The 20,359-nt window shown below is 42.3% G+C and overlaps 1 long non-coding RNA gene across 2 annotated transcripts in view; it reads left to right on the top strand.

The window, feature by feature from the left end:
* Positions 1–20,359, top strand: part of LOC146406846 (uncharacterized) — a 63,379-nt gene that overhangs the window by 27,490 nt on the left and 15,530 nt on the right. Inside the window, exon 2 of one of the 2 annotated variants that reach the window (XR_014816477.1) lies at positions 12,516–12,669. The exons of the other annotated variant lie outside the window; for it this stretch is intronic. This is a non-coding gene — a long non-coding RNA (uncharacterized LOC146406846). The remainder of the gene's footprint in view (positions 1–12,515; positions 12,670–20,359) is intronic. 2 annotated transcript variants of the gene reach the window in all.

Here is a 20,359-nt window from a genome sequence, read left to right as displayed (position 1 = left end):
TCGTTAACCACTGCGCCACGACGGGAACTCCTTGTTGATCTTTTCAAAGAACCAGCGTTTCGTTTCATTGATCTTTTCTATGGTTTTCTTTGTTTCTATTTCATTGATTTCTGTTCTGATCTTTATGATTTCTTTCCTTCTACTAACTTTAGGCCTTGTCTGTTCTTCTCTCTCGAGCTGCTTTAGATGTAAAGTTAGCTTGTTTATTTGAGCTTTTTCTTGTTTCCTGAGGTGGCCTTGTATTGCTATATACTTTCCTCTTAGGATGGCTTTTGCTGCATCCCATTGGTTTTGGAGTGTTGTATCTTTGTTGTCATTTGCTGCCAGATATTTTTTAATTTCCTCTTTGATTTCTTCAGTGATCCATTGGTTGTTGAGTAGCATGTTGTTGAGTCTCCACATGTTTGTGTTTTTTGCAGTTTTTTTCTTGTTGTTGATTTCCAGTCGTATAGCGTTGTGATTGGAAAAGATGCTTGATATGATTTCAATTTTCTTAAAGTTACCGAAGCTGGATTTGTAGCCCAGGATGTGATCAATCTTAGAGAATGTTCCATGTGCACTTGAGAAGAATGTGTATTCTCTTGCTTTAGGATGGAATGTCCTATAAATATCTGTTAAGTCCATCTGGTTTAATGCTTCATTCAGGGCCTGTGTTTCCTTATTGACTTTCTGCCTGGTTGATCTGCCCATTGCTGTAAATGGGGTGTTAAAGTCCCCCACTTGATTGTGTTATTGTTGATTTCTCCTTTTAAGGTTGTTAGCAGTTGCCTTATATATTGTGGTGAAACTGTGTTGGGTGTGTAGATATTTAAAATTGTTATATCATCTTCTTAGACTGATCCTTTTAATCATTATGTAATGTCCTTCTTTGTCCCTTAAAATATTCATTTTCAAGTCTATTTTGTCTGATATGAGTATTTGTACTCCAGCTTTCTTTTGATTCTCGTTTGCATGAAATATTTTCTTCCATCCTCTCACTTTCAATTTGTATGTGTCCCTAGAAGTGAAGTGGGTCTCTTGAAGACAGCATATATATGGGTCTTGTTTTTGTATCCATTCAGCCAGTCTGTGTCTTTTGGTTGGGGCATTTAGTCCATTAACATTTAAGGTAATTATTGATATGTATGTTCTTATTGCCATTTGATTAATTGCTTTTGGATTTGTTTTTGTTGCTCTTTTTTCTTTCCTTCTCCTCTTGTTCTTTTCTGCCTATAGAAGTTCCTTTAGGGAGTTCCCGTCGTGGCGCAGTGGTTAACGAATCCGGCTAGGAACCATGAGGTTGTGGGTTCGGTCCCTGCCCTTGCTCAGTGGGTTAACGATCCGGTGTTGCTGTGAGCTGTGGTGTAGGTCGCAGACGTGGCTCGGATCCTGCGTTGCTGTGGCTCTGGCGTAGGCTGGTGGCTACAGCTCCGATTCAACCCCTAGCCTGGGAACCTCCATATGCTGCAGAAGCGGCCCAAGAAATAGCAAAAAAAAAAAAAAAAAAAAAAGTTCCTTTAGTATTTGTTGTAAAGCTGGTTTAGTGTTGTTGAATCCTCTCGGTTTTTGCTTATCTGTGAAGGTTTTGATTTCTCCTTCAAATCTGAGGGAGAGCCTTGCTGGGTAGAGTAATCTTGGTTGGAGGTTTTTTCCTTTTATCACATCAAGTGTGTCATGCCGCTCGCTTCTGGCCTGCAGAGTTTCTGTTGAAAAATCTGCCGATAGCCTTATCGGGGTTCCCTTGTATGTTATTTGTTTCTTTTCCCTAGCTGCTTTCAAGATTTCCTCTTTGTCTTTAATTTTGGTCAGTTTGATTAGTATGGGTCTCGGAGTGTTCCTCCTTGGGTTTATTTTATATGGTACTCGTTGTGCTTCCTGGATTTGAGTGAATGATTCCTTCCCCATGTTAGGGAATTTTTTGGCTATCATCTCTTTGAATATTTTTTCTGTCTCCTTCTCTCTCTCTTCTCCTTCTGGCACCCCTATAATACGGACGTTGCTGTGTTTAACGTCCCAGAGTTCTCTTAGACTCTCTTCATTTGTTTTCAATCTTTTTTCTCTTTTCCATTCTGCATCCATAATTTCCACTAATCTGTCCTCCACCTCACTTATTCGTACTTCTGCATCCTGTATTCTGCTGTTGGCTGCTTCTAGTGAATTTTTTATTTCAGTTATTGTATTTTGCATCTCTTCTTGCTTAAGTTTTATATCTTATATCTCTTTGGTCAGTGTTTCCTGTAAGTTATCCATCTTTGCCTCCAGTTTGTGTCCAATGTCTTGCATCATCTTCAGCATCAACAGTCTAAAGTCTTTTTCCTGGAGGCTAAGAATCTCCTCCTCACTCACCTGATTTTCTGGGGTTTTTCCTTTCTCCCTCATCTGAGTTATAGTTCTCTGTCTTTTCATTTTTATAGGTTTTTGGTGTGGTGACCTTTTTACAGATAATAGAGTTGTAGCCTCTTTACTGCTGATGGCTGCCCCCTTGTGGCTTAAGTCGGTATGGGGTGCTTGCTGTAAGCTTCCTGATGGGAGGTGCTGATGCCTGCCCACTGGTAGGTGGAGCTGATTCTAATCCCTCTGGTGGGTGGGGCTTAGTCTCTGGATGGGCTTAGAGGAAGCTGTGTGCTGAGGGGTCTTTAGGTAGCCTGTTTACTGAGGGGCGGGGCTGTGATCCCACCTGGGTTATTGTTTGTCCTGGGGCTTCTCAGTGTTGACTGACGGTGGGGCCAGATTTTCCCAAAATGGCCACCTCTGGAGAAAGGCAGCTGCTGAATATTCCCTAGAGCTTTGCTTTCAATGTCCTTCCCTCACAACAAGCCACATTCACCCCTGTTTTCCCAGGATGTCCTCCAAGAACTGTGGTCAGGTTTGACCCAGATTCCCATGGAGACTTTGCTTTGCCCTGGGACCCAGTGCACGTGAAAGTCCATGTGCGCCTTTTAAGAATGGAGTCTCCCTTTTCCCCAGTCCTGTGGAGCTCTTGCACACAAGCCCCACTGGCCTTCAATGCCAGATGCTCTGGGGCTCTTTCTCCCTGTGCCAGATCCCCACACCTGAGAGTTTGATGTGGGGCTCAGAACTCTCACTCCTGTAGGTGAGTCTCTGTGAACCAGTTAGTTTCCAGTCTGTGAAGCTTCCCACCCAGGGGGTATGAGGTTGTTTATATCGCAAAATTGCCCCTCCTACCTCTTGATGTGTCCTCTTTTTCTTCTGGAGTAAGATATCTTTTTTAAGGTTTCCAGTCCATTTGGGTGAAGAGTGCTCAGTCTTTAGTTGTGAACTTTGTTGTTTTTAGGGGAGAAGTTGAGCTCCAGTCCTTCTATTCTGCCATCTTATTCCCATCCATCAATGCACTATTGAAAGCATGCTCCCCTATGGCTTTATCTTTCTAATTATATTTTGATAAGCACTAGTTATATTTATTTTGATTGGACTTTTCCTGCACATCTGGGTAGAGTGGGATAAAAACCATGTTCATCTCAGGAAAGCAGAAGTTGATAGCATTCCAACCGCTCCTCAGTGATTTCTGACGCAAGTTACTTTTGTTGGCTTTTTGCTTTTTGGGTTTATCTGTTTTTCTCCTGTTCACCCACACCTGGATTTGGTCATTTATGCCAGGCCACCTCTTAGGACAGTCACAGCTTTCCAAAAAGCCTTCAGAAGTCACCTCCCCTGCCTTCCCAACCCCCTGCAAGCATCCCTTTTCAGCAAAACCAGACTCTCCCAGGGCTGGCTCAGCCTCCTTGGCCCTTTTACATCATGTGTTGATGGGGCCAAACCCTTCTTGAGGATGAGAAAGAAAAGATTCTTATACACCCTGGCATCTGGCACCAGCATCTGTTTGGGGTTTGGGGAAACCACAAAGGCCATGCGAAAGCAAATCTAAAACATCCCAGGCAGTGAGTGCTGTTGGGGGCCCTCTATTAGCTGGGAGGTGGCTCTTTCTGCTGGGCTCACAGCGCCATCTCTTGGCCTCCAGCTAATCGTGGTCTTGAGGCTGGAAGTGTGAAGAGATTCTGGGGTTCCTGCTGCTGCAAGAGCTAGTGTCAGCTACATCCAGAGAGCAAGTCTCAATTCACAATCCTCCTCTTCCGAGGTTGACCATTGTATCCTGACACCAACAGGAACCCCCACAGGCTACTGAGGTGGGGGTTCTTCATCCTCACCCTCACCTGTTCTGCCTTCTTTCCACACGTTCCAGAAAATAAGTGTTCCTAAGTATCACTTAAAAGCAGTCATTTTATTGAATTCTTACAGGTAACTTTGAAACACTTTCTGATCATTTTTGGGTAAACCATAAATAGCGACGAACCAAAAATCGATTTCAAGCAGGAAATTGCAAATCTAAAATTCTGTGAAGGTATTTTTTTCTGAGACTTTTCAGAGACCAGTGAAACAGAAAGGGTAAAATGAGCAGCAGGGAAATACAAAAGAAGATGGGTAATGTTACAAAAATGCATTCCCGTGTTTCAAAAGCATGTTTTCATTGATTGTTTCCTTTGATGATTCTTTAATTTTTTTTGGCCATGCCCATAGCATGTGAAAGTTTCACCACCAGGGGTTGAATCCGTGCCACAGCAACAACCAAAGCCTCTGCAGTGACATTGGATCCTTAACCCACTGAGCCACCAGGGAACTCCCCCTTTGATGCTTCTTTAAGAATGGGAATAAATAATCCTCTACAGAAAAAAATCAAAATAAAGGAGTTCCTGTTGTGGCTCAGCAGATTAAGAATTTGACACAGCATCCATGAGGACTCAGGTTCAATCCCTGGCCTCCCTCAGTGGGTTAAGGATCCAGTGTTGCCATGAGCTGCCCAGTAGGTCACAGATGCAGCTTGCATCTGGTATTGCAGTGACTGTGGTGTAGGCTGTCAGCTGCAGCTCTGATTCAACCCCTAGCCTGGGAACCTCCATATGCCACAGGTGTGGCCCTAAAAAGCCAAAAAAAAAAAAAAAAAAAAAAAAAACCAAAACTAAAACCTGAAACAAATGCAAGAGGAGCCAGGCCATAAAGCAACCATTTTGTTTAATAAACAAAACAATAAAAATGAATTTGAGTTGTTTGGGGGCCCAGAGTCCTGTTTTTTCAAGTCAGTGACACATCATTATGGGTAAAATAAATGAGCACAGTTCTTATGTTCTGAACAGGGAACCCTTCCCAATGAGCTACTCCCAACACACACACACACACACACACACACACACACTTTTAGAATCAGAAGGGGATTGAGAATTAATCTGCTATGGTGAGTGTGAAACAGCTAGTGGTCTGGTTTATCCTGAGGTTGGCAATATATAGAGGCTTGTTTTGGAGAAGAGGGTCCCTGGCCACACTGATGCACCCATCTCTTAATCCACAGCCTTCATCCCAAAGCATTCTTGTTAAAGCTGGAGCAGACAGATATTTTGTGTGACCCCGAACACTTAATTCCGTTCTCTGACTCCTCTGTTTAACAGGGATGATAGCAACAGTACCCACTTTGGGGTGTTGTTCAAAGACTAAATCATATTGGTAAGAAGCTTAGAGCAGTGCCTGGCATGGAGTGAGTGAGCTACTATTATCCTCCAGCAAAGATGCTATTTCTTGTCTTGGTGGCCAATGTAATGTTTTCTCACCCCAGTGTTTAAACTGTTTGCTCTCACATACATGAAATGAACCCTCATGATCCCTTGTTGAGCTTTAGTGCGACAACAACAATCTGCTCCTTCTCTGCTCTTCTCTGAACACTCAGACCCAGTGACAAGGGATTTGGGAGGGAAAGTGGGCTTCTAGGGGAGTCCACCCTTAAGAGCCTTCTGCCTGGAAGACATCACAGAGCTGCCAATGAACCAGTCTTGGACCCAATGACCCACAGGGTTCTTATCATCTGAGATAACAACCCGTTACCCTGAGTTTAAACCATTTTCAGCTAGATGTTCTAATGCTTGCTATCAAGTCACTCTGATGCTAAAGCATTTTTGCAAAAAGCCCTCCAAGGACTTGGTAGTATTAACTATCTTTCTTCATCTTGATTTTCACTGATCACTCAGGAGGAACCACTTCTATGCATCCTGCTAATTTAAATAAAAGACCCTGGTGGTCTAAACAGGCAGCTCCCCCACCCCCTCCCATTGGTCTCTAAAGACCACCATCCATGAAACACGGATGGAGGGATGTTTTGACTAGTTATCTCAACACACCTCAAAATTTACACATCTTGAAACGAAAGCTCCACCTAATCTTTTCACAAAAGCAAAAGAGAATTGTATTTAGTGTTACCAGGGACCCTGGAAACTAGCAATTGTTGATAGTATTCTGAAATCAACAGTCTTTTAAAGAAATGAAAATTCCGGGAGAATTTCCATGACTGGCAGAACTGTGACTCCAGGTGAAAGTACTGGTGAAAATACTTGTGTATCCTTTCCCATTCTGTTTGCTCCAATATGATTTTGTTCCTGGGGAGTTTCTGGGGGACTGGTGGTGATGAGAAGCCCTGGAAAGGCAGTGGGCCCCAGAGCTGCCCCTCCCCCAACCAAGCATCGCCACCCTGCCTGCCTCCTAATAAGAATTAAGCAAACTCCAGCAGCCTGATTACAATTTAGGTACCCACCCATCCTTTTTCTTTTTTTTCTCCTTCTTCTTCTTTGGTCAATAATGTTGTGTTGTTTTAGAATTAGACAGTGGGTGAAGAGGTTTTGGTTTTGTTTTTGTTTTTGTTTTTACTCCCATTGTAATTCATTCTAATTCTCATTTAAATCTAAAGTAAATTTGCAAAGCAAAAAGAACAATATTGCCCTGCTAAAAATCACTTAAGGCTGATGAGCTCCTGGGGAAGAACAGCAGGGATTACAGAGGAGAAGAAACAACAAAAACAACAACAAACAAGCTGGTTGCCTGGTGCATATCGGATTTTTGCAAATGATCTCCCAGGTGAAAAAACTTGGGTTCCTGAGACATTTCAACTGGAATTTTTGTTCATCTCCAAAGTGCTGTATCTTGGGATTTCAAAGGGGCATGGGGAAACTTTTTGGGGCGGTAGGAATATTTGCCCCCTCCATTCTGGTGGAGTCTATATGACTGTATTCATATGTCAAAATCCATAGAACTATACACATAAAAAGAGTAAACTTCATTGAATGTAATTTGATTGTAAGTTTTGCTTGTTTGTTTGTTTGCATGTTTTGTTTTTTAGGGCTGCACCCTCAGCATTTGGAAGTTTCCAGGCTAGAGATGAATTGGAGCCACAGCTGCCAGCCTACACCACAGCCGGAGCAACTCAGGATCTGAGCTGCATCTTTGACCTACACCACAGATCACAGCAACACTGGATCCCCAACCCACTGAGCGAGGCCAGGGATCGAACCTGCATCTTCATGGATGCCAGTTTGTTACACCACAATGGGAACTCTGAGTGTTAAGTTTTAAACCTGACTTTTAAAAAGAATATTTAGTACTTGTAGTAATTTCACAGGCCCAAACCCAGCCAATTAGAGTGAAGTCATTTTGCTATCTTTTATAAAGGTCTTGAGATTTTTTTTTTTTAATTTTTTTCCCATCTATTCTATTCTGTCTTCCAAGTTTCTTCCAGGAAATAGCAGTTCAGATGTTACAAAAGTGAGTTCACTGTGCTATCCTTGTGAAATAAACATTTATTCTTTCCTTTAAAAATGTAACTTGGATCAAAAACAGGAGGATAAGAGTGACCTTGGAATGAATACAGGTAGACAGATCATTGTCTGAAAACAGGATCTTCCCTTGTAACTGTGAATTTATCTAGCATACCTCTGAACAAATTCCTTAGAGTTGCCCAGCCTTAAAACAATAGAAGAATCACTTATCTTTTCTTTTTCCAGATTTCTAGCAGTAAAATCTAGGGCAGAGTGGATTAACTTCTTTGCTCCTGCCCCTGTGTGGCTGGCAGTGCTACCTCAAACCATGTGTGGAGACAGGTCCAGTGATTCTCCCTCCCACCCAGGTCTTCTGTGGGCATTGGCCTTGAGGGGCTGGAGAATTCAGGTGATGATTCCTGACCTGTAATGGCCATCTTGGAATCTCCTACAATGACAGTCAGCAACCTGAGGATGGACCTGTTTGCTAGCTCCCTTCTGTATCTTCACTTTTTGCCTCAGGAGGCCTTCAGGAACTGGGATTCCAAACCCATGAATGGATATACCAGATGATTTGTGAGGTCCTTTGCAGCTCTAAGGCTCTAGACTGATGTAGTGGGCCCCAAGCCAGGTATGTTAACCCTTAGATGGGCTACTCCTTGTAGGCTCTTCCAAAGTCCCTGACGACATAGAAGCTTCTCCCTACTGACTTTCACTGGGTTTCCTTTCTCTAGCCTCAGCTTTAGATTGTAATCCAGATAAACAGATAAACCACTCCCCCTCCCCCCCCCCGCCCCACCCCAGGGTGGCCCTCCCCTCCCCCAGCAGTATAAAACATTATACTGGTTATAACAATGTTCACCTTTCTCTGAATGAAAGCTCCAGGACATTTGCTTATTAGGAAGGGGTGAAAAATACTATTGTCTGAAGTCATGGATGGAATGAGGGACTGAAGTGGGTTCTTGGGAGAAGGAAGTATATATCTTACCCATTTCCAGGGTGCCTGGGGCCTGTCTTGTCTAAAACACCCAGCTTGAGGAGTTCCTGTCGTGGCACAGTGGTTAACGAATCTGACTAGGAACCATGAGGTTGCGGGTTCGATCCCTGCCCTTGCTCTGTCGTGGCACAGTGGTTAACGAATCTGACTAGGAACCATGAGGTTGCGGGTTCGATCCCTGCCCTTGCTCAGTGGGTTAATGATCCGGCATTGCCGTGAGCTGTGGTGTAGGTCGCAGACGCGGCTCGGATCCCACGTTGCTGTGGCTCTGGTGTAGGCTGGTGGCTACAGCTCCGATTCGACCCCTAGCCTGGGAACCTCCATGTGCCGCAGGAGCGGCCCAAGAAATGGCAAAAAGACAAAAAAACAAACAAACAAAAATCCACCCAGCTAGAGATTAGGGATGCCAAGACAATCACACTGTCTCCATGAGCCGTGGAGATTCTGGTGAGCAGCTTGGCTTTAATGTGTTCGATGGATCCATCTCCAGTGTACGGTTGCATAATATATTTCACCTGTGTAGTCACACTCCAATCAAGCTATAGCATATTTCCATCACTCCAAAAATTTTTTGCATGTGTCTCTTCGAAGTGAATCCAGACCCAGAGCCCCGGATGACCATTGATGTGTTTACCATCAATACAGATTTGTTCCACCTCCTTTATAATGGGATATAAATGAAAGTATGTCCAGCTTATTTCACACTGCATGATGTTTTTGAGACAAAAAGTGTGGTTCCATGAATCAGTAGTTCATTTCTTTTTATTCATGGGTAATATTTCAGCATGGGTTTTAAGAAAACAATTTTTAACAAAATGTGAAATTTCATTTATTTACTGTTTAAGTCACCAATTGTATTTATTCTTTTTGATTTGATTTGATTTATTTTGGGCCGTGCCTATCGCACAGGGAAGTTCCCAGGCCAGGGATCAAACCCCAAGCTACAGCAACCATCCAAGCCACTAAAGTGATAACACTGCGTCCTTAACCTGCTGTGTCACAAAAGGACTCCTGCTTAATTTTAAATATAGCACTTTTTTAATCTAAAAAAAAGTACTTGTTCATCTATTTATTTAAAAAATACAAAAAAATACAAAGAAGATGGTAAAAATTACCTACAATTCAAATTCAGAGACAACCACTGTGAACATTCTATCTAGTATTCATTCTTGCAGACATCTTCCTGTGTTATACATATACAAACATGCACAGACATATATCTTTAATAAATACAAAACTTTTATTTATTTATTTATTTATTTTGCTTTTTAGGGCCACACCCTCGGCATATGGAGGTTTCCAGGCTAGGGGTTGAATCGAAACTGTAGCTGCTGGCCACAGCAATGCCAGATCCGAACTGCATCTGTGACCTACAACACAGCTCAGGGCAACACAGGATCCTTAACCCACTGAGCGAGGCCAAGGATCGAACCCGCATCCTCATGGATGCTAGTCAGATTCGTTAATTGCTGAGTCACAATGGGAACTCTTATTTATTCTTATAATCTGTTTTCACTCAGCAATTTATTGTCAGGTACAGATCTACAATATTCCACTGTATGTATGAACCATATTTATTTAATCAGATGTTTATTTTGGAACATTGGTCATTTTCAATGTTTTCCTTGTAAACTATGAATGTTCTCCTATATACATACATCTTTCGGCTTTTGTGTGAATAGATTCTTCATAATAATGATGGAATCCCTAGGTCAAACAATATTAACATGTCACATGTTGAACCCTATGGCCAAAGTATCTTCTTGAAAGGTTATACCCACTTCTTCTCCCAGAAATAGATCTTGCTTATTCATTTTTCATGTGCCTTTCCTGAGTTTGGGCAGTATTTCAAATTTTGCCAGTAAGTAAAAACAACAAACAAAACCTGTAGTTATGTGTGAGATTCCCATCTTATTTTGTACCTTTTAATTGACTAATCTTCTAATTATTTCTACAAGATGATTAGGAGACTAGATATCTTTTTGGCAGGACTAGTTTTACACACTGAAATGGGTACAGATCTACTCCTGATTGTGTTTCAGTGTACTTTTCTCCACCTTTTCCACTGCCATGATTTGGCCACTAGAGGGCAGAAATGCTGCAGAAACATAATCTTGGACTGGAACACTTGCCAGAAAGCTTAATAACTAGGCTGCTCCAAGATGGCCTTTAGCATCCCTAGATCATAATTAGCTTTCCCGCCTTTAAGATGTCGTTTGGAATGATAACCAGTGGTATCTGTGTCTAGATTTGTGGTATCTACTTTATACATAAGAGTTATTCTGGTAACCTCAAACAACTTCTCAAAGGAGTATTTTAAAATTTTATTTTGGAGTTCCCAACATGGCTCAGAGCTAACCAACCCGGCTAGTATCCGTGAGGATGAGGGTTCCATCCCTGGCCTCGCTCAGTGGATTAAGGATCCTGTGTTGCTGTGAGCTGTGGTGTAGGCCGGCAGCTGTAGCTCCAATTCAACCCCTACCCTGGGAACTTCCATATGCCATGGAAACGGCCCTAAAAAGGAAGGAAAAAAAAAACCATTTCACTCAAAGATTAATTATATTGTATGTAGCATATGATCCTTACATCAAATCCAAATTAACATTTTAGGTACCCCAGATTTGCAACCTAAGAGACAGAAATTCAGGGTAAAAGAAAATCTGTTCTGACAAAGGGAAATGTAGATTTGAGACCTTTAAACCAGTCACTGGAGCCTTTGATTCCTACATCACTCAGAAGATTGAAGCTGTTGTATAGATATGATGGGTTCTGCCCACTAAAAAGGCTGAAAAATAGTAAAAAGTCAGTAGCAATTTACACGCCAGGCACCCTGGTCTTGTTTTCTAAATCCAATAACTTCCTTATTAAAAGGCATTAGGGGTCCTTGAAAACATGACTGATTTTATGCCTAAAATAAACCACAGGTGAATCTAGAATATCTGCTTGTGCTGAAAGCAATGAGATGCTCAAAGACTGAAGGGATGTGTAATAGGACCCAGCTTGGAAGGGATCCCACTGGCCAAATTTGGGACGTTTTGAGCATCAAAAGAATAATGGCAGTAATGAATACCCACATTTAGAATTCTTTGAAAATTTAAACATTTAAAAATACCAACATCTTTAAAACGTCAATAAAGAATGAAGTTAAGTAGATGGCAGGTGGTAGGAGTCAGGCCTCTCACTGCTGGAACAAGAGGTTACAGATAAGCAAGGGGAGCATGTGGTAATGGACTTGAATTGCCGACATCAGTGTGAACTCATGTTCAGAGTCATGTAGACACAGGTGATTACACAGGGAAATATTTATACATAGGTGTAAATACAGAGTTTAGTATACACACATATATTTCCTTCCTCTGTCGGATGAGAGGGCCTAGAAGGAATGACACTCCAGTGGCAGCTAGCATACGTAGCCCTCAGAGCTTGGTTTCAAATCTCATTCTCCAATTCAAGGCAGCAGAGCTCCTTGGAAAAATGGCTGAGTCTAGGACTCAGCCAGCAACTATACCAGATGAGCCAAGAGCGTCTTACTCCACCAGAAAGTGAGAAAGAGTTTGAAACAAAATTTAAAAAACCTAACCCAAACCCCCACAAGGATGGCAGTATATAAAAGGACACAGGAAGCATTGGAAGATCTCCAGGGCCAACGCTGTTTCAGGTGGAGCAAAAAGTAAATAAAACTGTTTTGGATTATGACCCTAAGTATAAAACGAACATCCATGAATTCATGCTGACATGGTACATGATTGAGAACTGTTAGGTGATAAACTACAACCTAGTATAAAATTTAGAGTTTATTTGAACTAAAATTGATTTGAATGAGGCAGCACCACAGGGGAAGTAGTGAGGAGGATTCCACCAATGGGAGCAGGGAAGGGACTTTTATAGAGAAAAGGTGGAAACAGAGTAAGGAAAATTTTTTTTTTTTTTGGTCTTTCTGCCTTTTCTAGGGCCGCTTCCACGCCGGATCCTAGCCGTGTCTGCAATCTACATCACAGCTCACAGCAGGATCCTTAACCCACTGAGCAAGGCGGGATCGAACCCGCAACCTCATGGTTCCTAGTTGGATTCGTTAACCACTGCGCCACGACGGGAACTCCCAGAGTAAGGAAAATATTGATTGGCTATAACCTAAAGCCTAATTGGCTGTTGATAATTTGTTGTCCTTAGGTTTCAATTTTGTAACTTTGAGGCATTAACAAGCTTAGGTTTTGATTTGCTTCCATAGGCGGCCACAGCATTAAAGCCACCACAGCCTAATGGGCTCCTGTAGAATTAATTTAACACTCCATCAATAAATAGGGGAGAAGAGAGAAATCTCTTGAACAAAGGAATTCCAACTAATTTTTGTAGCTACTCCACCTTTAAGGGAGCATAACTCCCCATTTGTTGATACCATGTACCCTTGCTATGATGTGATGATATGTTATAATGAAAGCATTATTATTAGGAAAATGTCCTTATTCTCAGAAAATACATACTGAAGTATTTAGGGGTGAAGCACTATGATTTCTGCAACTTAATGTTATAGCAAGAAAACGAGTATGTGTATGTGTGTGTGTTTCCATATATTTCCATAATATAATAGTATATGTTTCCATATATATTATATATTTTTTCATATATATATATTACATACACTTATGCATGCATAGAGATAAAGAGAATTGGCAAAGGTTAACAGTCAGTCGATGAATCTGGTGACAGCTATGTTCATTATTATCTTTCTATGCTTCTGGGGATTCCCATTTCCAAAATAAAAAGTTGGGAGAAATAAATTCCAAAACCATGAAATATTTGAAATGTACATATTTAGCAAATACATTTAAAACAAAAATACAATATAATCATGCTAAAATAGGATTTCAAAATCAAACAGTAATTATAGAATCCCTAAAAACGATTGGGGCCCCACAGGCTGTGTGGTCTGATAACAAACACAGGTTTGAAGCTGACTGAGGAACATCTTTCTGTTACCATGAGATGATTTTAGAGCTGGTTCTTTGCAGAGAACATCGAGGATCCAAAAGTGAGGCCTGAAGTTTGAGCCACATTCCCTGCTCCCTGCGGTGCAGACCGAGATTGTGCGGCTCTATTTACACACAATGGTCCCACGCACCCCGACCCTGGAGCTATTCTCTACCTGGGAAATTCCTTCAGTTAAAACATCCCTGCAAGGCAAAGAAGGCCAAAGCAGTGAACTACCTTTCACATGCACAAACATCCCTTTTATGGAGTCTTCCAATCCTTTCCCTTCACCATGGCTTAGTTTACAAAATTATCAGTTTGAAAGACGCAGCAAGGAGTTTGGGCTGGTGGAGGCAGGAAAATGAAAGCTGGAGCCTGGCTGCTTCCTGGGGAGGGATCCTCCTCTGGGTGGGCAGAGGTGGAGGGGTGGGCAGCTGAGGCACCCTGGTGGTCCCCTTTGGGGCCAGCTGGGACCCAACGTGAGGGGTGACCCGAATGAGAAGGGAACCTCAAGGCAAGGGACCCAGAAGGGGAAAAGTCGGAAGGGGCTCTCTGACTTCACCTACCTTGGGAAGAAATGAAACTGTGTGGTGCGGGGTGGAGCGGGGAGACCCCAGTATAGTTCTTGGGGAGCAGAGTTTCCCTCTTTCCTCTGTTCTCTTACCTCTTCAGCCCTGAGGCAGGTTCACGTACCTCTTGGTGGACTGGTCAGGTAACTGCCCTGTGCAAGACCTTCAGCCTTGGCCACCAGACCAGACCCCAGTGCCAGTCAGTTCACAGGGAGACAGGTGAGTTGGGGTTAAAGTGACAGAGAAGGCCTGGGACCAAGCAAACTGTCTTAAATAGAAAGTACAACCTCCGCTGTTACCCACCACTGCCAGCAAAGGAATGAGGTTGGGAAAGGGCAGGAAGGAAGGGGCAGGAAGGCTTAAGTTCTAAACAGTTTAATTAAGCTGGATGGTATGTTACAGGTGTCCATTGTGTGAATATCTACATTTTTGTTGTGCCTAAAACATTTCATTAAAAGTATGTTTTTAAAATTGGTGCAGCCACTGTGGAAAACAGTACGGGGAATTCTCAAAAAACTAAAAAGAGAACTGCCATGTGATCTAGCAATTCAGTCCTGAGTACATATCCAAAAAAACCAAAAACACCAGTTCAAAAAGACACATGTACTTAAGCGCTATTTACAATTGCCAAGATAGGGAAGCAAACTAAGTGTCCATCAACAAAAGAATGCATAAAGAAGATGTGATACACACACATACACACACACACTGGGATATGACTCAGCCATAAAAACAATTGAAATTGTGCCATTTGCTACAACATGGATGAACTTGGAAAGTATTATGCTAAGTGAAAGAAGTCAGACAGAGATAGACGAAAACTATATGATATCACTTACATGTGAAATCTAAAAAATACAACAAGCTAGAGCATATAGCAAGAAAGAAGCAGACACAGATATAGAGAAAAAACTAGTGTTTGGGGGGTGGAATATAGAGGTGGAGTCAGAGACACAAACTATTAGGTATAAGCTATGCTCAAGGAGGTATTGTACAACATGGGGAATAAAGCCAATATTTTATAAAAACTGTAAATAGGGTATAACCTTTAAAATTGCATAAAAATTTTAAATAGTAAAAAAATTAATAAATAAAAATTATTATTATTATTATTTTATGACTACACATGCCTTATGGCCATATGGAAGTTTCAGGGCCAGAAATTGAATCCAAGCCACAGCTGCAAACTACCCTGCAGCTGTGGAAACAGCAGATCCTTTAACCCACTGCACCCCACCAGAGATCGAACCTGTGCCTCCACAGCATCCTGAGCCACTGCAGTTGGATTCTTAACCTACTGCACCACAGCAGGAACTCCAAATTATGGGGGGCGCTGGCTGCACTCGCAGCACATGAAATTTCCTGAGCCAAGAATTGAACCTAAGTCATAGTAGTGACATGAACCACAGCAGTGACAATGCTGGATCCTTAACTGCTAGGCCCAAGGGACCTCATATATTACTTCAGGGCAGACTCTGGAATGTATAGCACTGTGCTGATTTTAGTTCAACTCTGGAAGCATGTTGTCCTGAAAGAACTGTGGTGTAGGAGTTAATTAGGCCTAGAGTCTGAAATCTGTTATTTCCCAAGTAGCCCTGCAGTTTTGTGCCAAGCCCTCCACCCTCTGTGCCTCAATATTCCCATCTGTAAAAGGGGTCGGTACCTGTTCTGCCCACCTCTCCGGGGGATCATGCGAGAAATAAAGTGCTGTAAAAAACATGAAGCAACACATAAATGCAAACTGTTATAAGTGGTATTTGGGGTCAGAACCATCTGTGAGGTCAAACTTATGACTGGTGGATGGTTGGGGTTGTTAGCACAAGTACATTGTAGACATAAATGATGGAGAGGAGGAAGGCATTGTTCCAGAGCCATAAACTGGGTTGGCAGGCTCCCTAGTGACCCCAAGAAGGCCTGTGTTATTCTTATTTCTCTCAAGTCTGTGAGTCTTTCTGCCGAATAGCAGCATTGAGGGCAATGAAATTCTCATCTCCCTCTTTTGAGGGTGGAGGGGAAGGGCATCAAATGATTTTCTCCTGAAGCATGTGGTTTACAAGTAAAACATTTGCAAGTTCTCTTTATCCTTCCCCAAAGCATTTCACCTTCAGCACTGTGTGTTTGAGCCATGGCTATAAATTCACATGAATTTCTTTTAAAAATGCTCTGTGACTTTTAACCTGATTAATGTCACTTTAAAACAGCCACTTTGGGAAGCTAGACTTCCTGCCTGTAGTCTTTACTTTGCTTAAAACAGGTCCCCAGCTCTTCTGGGGTTGTTTTCAGAATTGATTTACAAGGCACACAAGAAAATTCATCCCATGAATCTAAATGGGGTTTTAGAGGCCATCTTACCCAGATGGACCACCCGCGTTACTCAAAGAATAAACTTCAAGTTGTTTCTGGAAAGCAAAGCTCCAAACAAAGAAAAAAGATTTGACACTCCAGAGGACAGTTAAAGAATAGATCTTGGGTTCTAAAGAGTTTCCAGAACTTTCTCAGCAATGATGGCATTGAGTGAACTGTGAGGACAACCCTGAAGGCAAATACTCCGGATCTGGATGTAAGATTTTCAGTCCAACTTCTTTTAAAATTGGGCTTGTTTTAAAATTCTTTTAAATTTAAAATTGGACTTTTAAACTTTATAATCAATAAAATAGTTTTTGAAGCACAGTTTCATGAGAGAATCAGGTTCACACATTGAACCAGTGACAGAATGACTCTGAAATTTATTTGGGGGCAGATAAACTCTGAGATTAATCAAACTGAAAATGAAAACTTGTGCATTTAGGCAAAACAGTACATGTTTTCCCTCTTTTAAAAATTATTTATTTATTATAATTTTTTTCTGGCTGCATTTGGAATTTCCTGCGCCAGGGATTGAACCCAAGCAACAGCAGCGACCTGAGCCACAGCAGTAACAACTTCAGATCCTTAACCCTCTGACCCACATGGGAACTCCTAGTCAGTACATTTTTGATGTTATAAAGGAATTCTAGATTGAACTTTGACCCCATGGTGGTCTTCTGACCCCATTCTCTCACTGAATGGTTGAGTTTCATTTCTTCTTTTTGTAAGATTGCTTCTTGTCATTTTCTTCCATTCTCTCCAGATTTCGGTGGACACTTTCAAATACTTGAAATACCACCAGTTAAAAGTCGTTCTTTTTTGTTTTTTGTCTTCTGTCTTTTCACGGTTGCACCCATGGCATATGAATGTTCTCAGGCTAGGGGTCGTCTTGGAGCTGTAGGTGCTAGCCCATGCCATAGCTACAGCAATGCGGGATCCAAGCTGTGTCTACAACCTACTCCACAGCAACACCAGATCATCAACCCACTGAGCAAGGCCAGGGATCGAACCCAAGTCTTCATGGATACTCATTGGGTTCGTTAACCACTGAGCCGTTACGGAAACTCCTAAAAGTCGTTCTTTCATTAACCAGATTTTAGCTGGGGGAAATGATTGTTACCAGACCTGAAATAATCCTCAATCATAGTTCTGTTTACTCTAGAAAGAGCATTAAGTATTTGTTTTGAGTTCTCTTTTTTTTTTCCTTTTGGCCTCACCAAAGGAAGTTCCCAGGCCAGAGATCAAACTGGCACCACAGCAGTGACTATGCCACCAGGAAACTCCTGTTTTGAGTTCTTATTACAAGCAAATTATTAATTATTTTCTGGGGCTTAGCAGTAGACATTCTAAACAACTATTTCCATTGAGCTTTCAAACAATTTGGATGTGTTTAAATAGCATTTCTGTGGAAAAGCAAGTAAATTGAAGAGAAACTGAATACTAGTAATAACTGGCAATAAAAAAACAGTTTCAAAGAAATGAGAAAATGCTCTTTCCAAGTTACCTACCCTAAGGTAGAATTTTAAACTAGTATTTAAGGTAGTATTTAAAAGAAAAGCAACAATATAGAACTAAGCAACCAAAAGGTTGTATAACTCTTACGAAAAGGTAAAATGGGCATTAATACAGACAGCGTGCAGAGAGTATTTCCCTGTATTGGATACGAATTCTATTTAGATTTGACGGTCAAACCTCAGTCCACCAATTGTGGCATCAAGGCAGGGTTGGATGATCTAGTCTAACCGCAATGGCTTTGGGGGTGGGGGTGGGGGGCTTGGGAGGGGTGGATTTCATCCAGGACAAAGCCTGGCTCTGAAGGTCAGCTTGTTAAAGTACATCATAAAACTTTACTGTTCCTTTTGGAGACCTGGCTAAGCCAACCAGATAATAAAAGACAGATTTATAAGCCTAATGCCTGTTGGCACCTCAGTAATTCAGAGTTTAGTAGTTTGGATTGGCTCCCAGATGCTTTATTGGTCTGAGGTATTCTTAGTGGGCCAATCAAAAATAATGAAGGAGCAGGCAGGAAGGCTCTCCTGAGCCCCTTGACCACCTGGGCTGTGTCAGCTCTCAGCTCTGGTGACAGTGCTTACATGTCACCAGGTTGCATTTCTAAGTCACACGGTTCCCTGGGCTCTCCACAAATTCTCTTTGGAGCTCCCATAGAACTAGATTTAGTTCTAGATTTGGTGAAAAAGCAATAGATGCAGAAGTGGACAGGGCAGCCTGCTTCCCTTCAGGTTAAAACCAAACTGGGACATTTGGTTTAGTTCTTGCAAAGTGGATGGAATTCAGGATGCCACGCCCTTGAGGGTTCCCTCCTCCTGCCCCCCTTCCTTCCTTCCTCATCTGGGTACCAGGTTTATCTCTGAAGACTCATTGTGCTCAGGTTCCAAAATAGTTTTATCTGATTCCCAAGATGTGGTCCCCTATTTTTTCTTCAGATCTGGCAGTCAGATCTCCATCTTTCTCTGTCTTAGTTGGCTGACCAGTAATTAGCCTCTGAAATTCTCTTGCTTTGCTGGTGCCGGTCCCCATTCTAAGAATATAAGTCCTGCTCCCCATACCTGGATGGTGGCTCTGCCTCCTGCCACACACTCCAGATGTTGCCCACCTGCTCTCTTGGCAGGTGGTATTGACTATTCCTCTTCGGCTGTCACTCTGTTCTGCTGAGCTCTGCAGATACCCCTGGTTGACACCTGAGAAGTGGGCAGAGAGCAGCTGTCCTCTGTGATGAAGGCACAGGGGACAGTGAACCTGGAGCACGAATGACCAAATGGAGAGAAGATAACTATCTTCAAAAGTCCTAACACTGTCCCTCATCAATTGTGGCCTGTGTGATAGCAAGGGGCCTTCTCACCAGCCCCTCCTCTGGCCTTCCAACCATCTTCCATAAAGCTGCCCTGGGACATGTTGTGACCTCGTTCCTCCCAGATTTAAAGGTTTCATGTTCCCCAGAGAATCAAGGTCTTTCAAGGTTTGGGTTTCTGTTTCCTCTTCTCTCTCTCTTCCCGGCATCCTCCATTCTCGTGGGACCACGTGACCATGACTTGCAATTCCCTGAGCCTTCCTGCCAGCCCTCTCTTGCATCTGCCACTGGCTCACTTGTCTCCAGTGATGGTTGGCTACTATTATGGGTTGGATTGTGTCATTCCCCCCCCAACATATACATTAGAGTCCTAACCCCTAGTATCTCAGAATGTGACTTTATTTGGAAATAGGGTCTTTACAGAAGTAATCAAAATGATGGTGGGCTCTAATCCAACATGACTGTGTCCTTATAAAGAAGGGAAATTTGGACATAGACACACACACAAACAAGGAGAACACCATGTGAAGATGAAGGCTGGAGGTTGGAGCGATGCTTTAGAAGCCAGGGAACCCCAAATATTGCCAGCAAACCACCAGAAGCTAGGGCAGACACATGGAACAGATTTTCTCTCACTAGCCTTCAGCAGAAATCACCCCTGAAACAACTTGATCTTGGACTTCTAGCTTCCAGAACTTTGAGACAATAAATTTCTGTTATTTTAAGCCACCCAGTTTCTGGTGCTTGCCCAGCCCCTGCCGTGAGCCCCTGGCAGGTTCCCCTCCTCTATTAAGCTGTCACCATCATTGTCTATCCCATCTGCAGCTTGAGATAGCTGTGAAAAATAATCATCAATACTGTTTGATTAAGCCCATGTCATTTGGGGCACTGGGATAATGAATAAGAATGTATTTGAATCAGTAAAAATGATGGAGCATGAGTTAGTATGATATCTCTTACCTCAACTGAGCCTCAGCAAAGACATGTATGGAAGGTGTGGGCAGGTGAAGAGGTGGGGCAGATTCTAGCTTATTCTTTACAGGACAAGAATTTTCACAGCACTCCCTGTAACAATAATACCCACGGCCTACTGAGCCCATAC

The sequence above is a fragment of the Sus scrofa genome, chromosome 1, assembly GCF_054392235.1.
Source record: "Sus scrofa isolate SSC_HxYL_T2T_F1_AM1 chromosome 1, Sscrofa_HxYL_maternal_Yorkshire_Landrace_v2.0, whole genome shotgun sequence".
Lineage (NCBI taxonomy): Eukaryota > Metazoa > Chordata > Mammalia > Artiodactyla > Suidae > Sus > Sus scrofa.
This window is presented reverse-complemented; position numbering and strand designations above follow the sequence as displayed.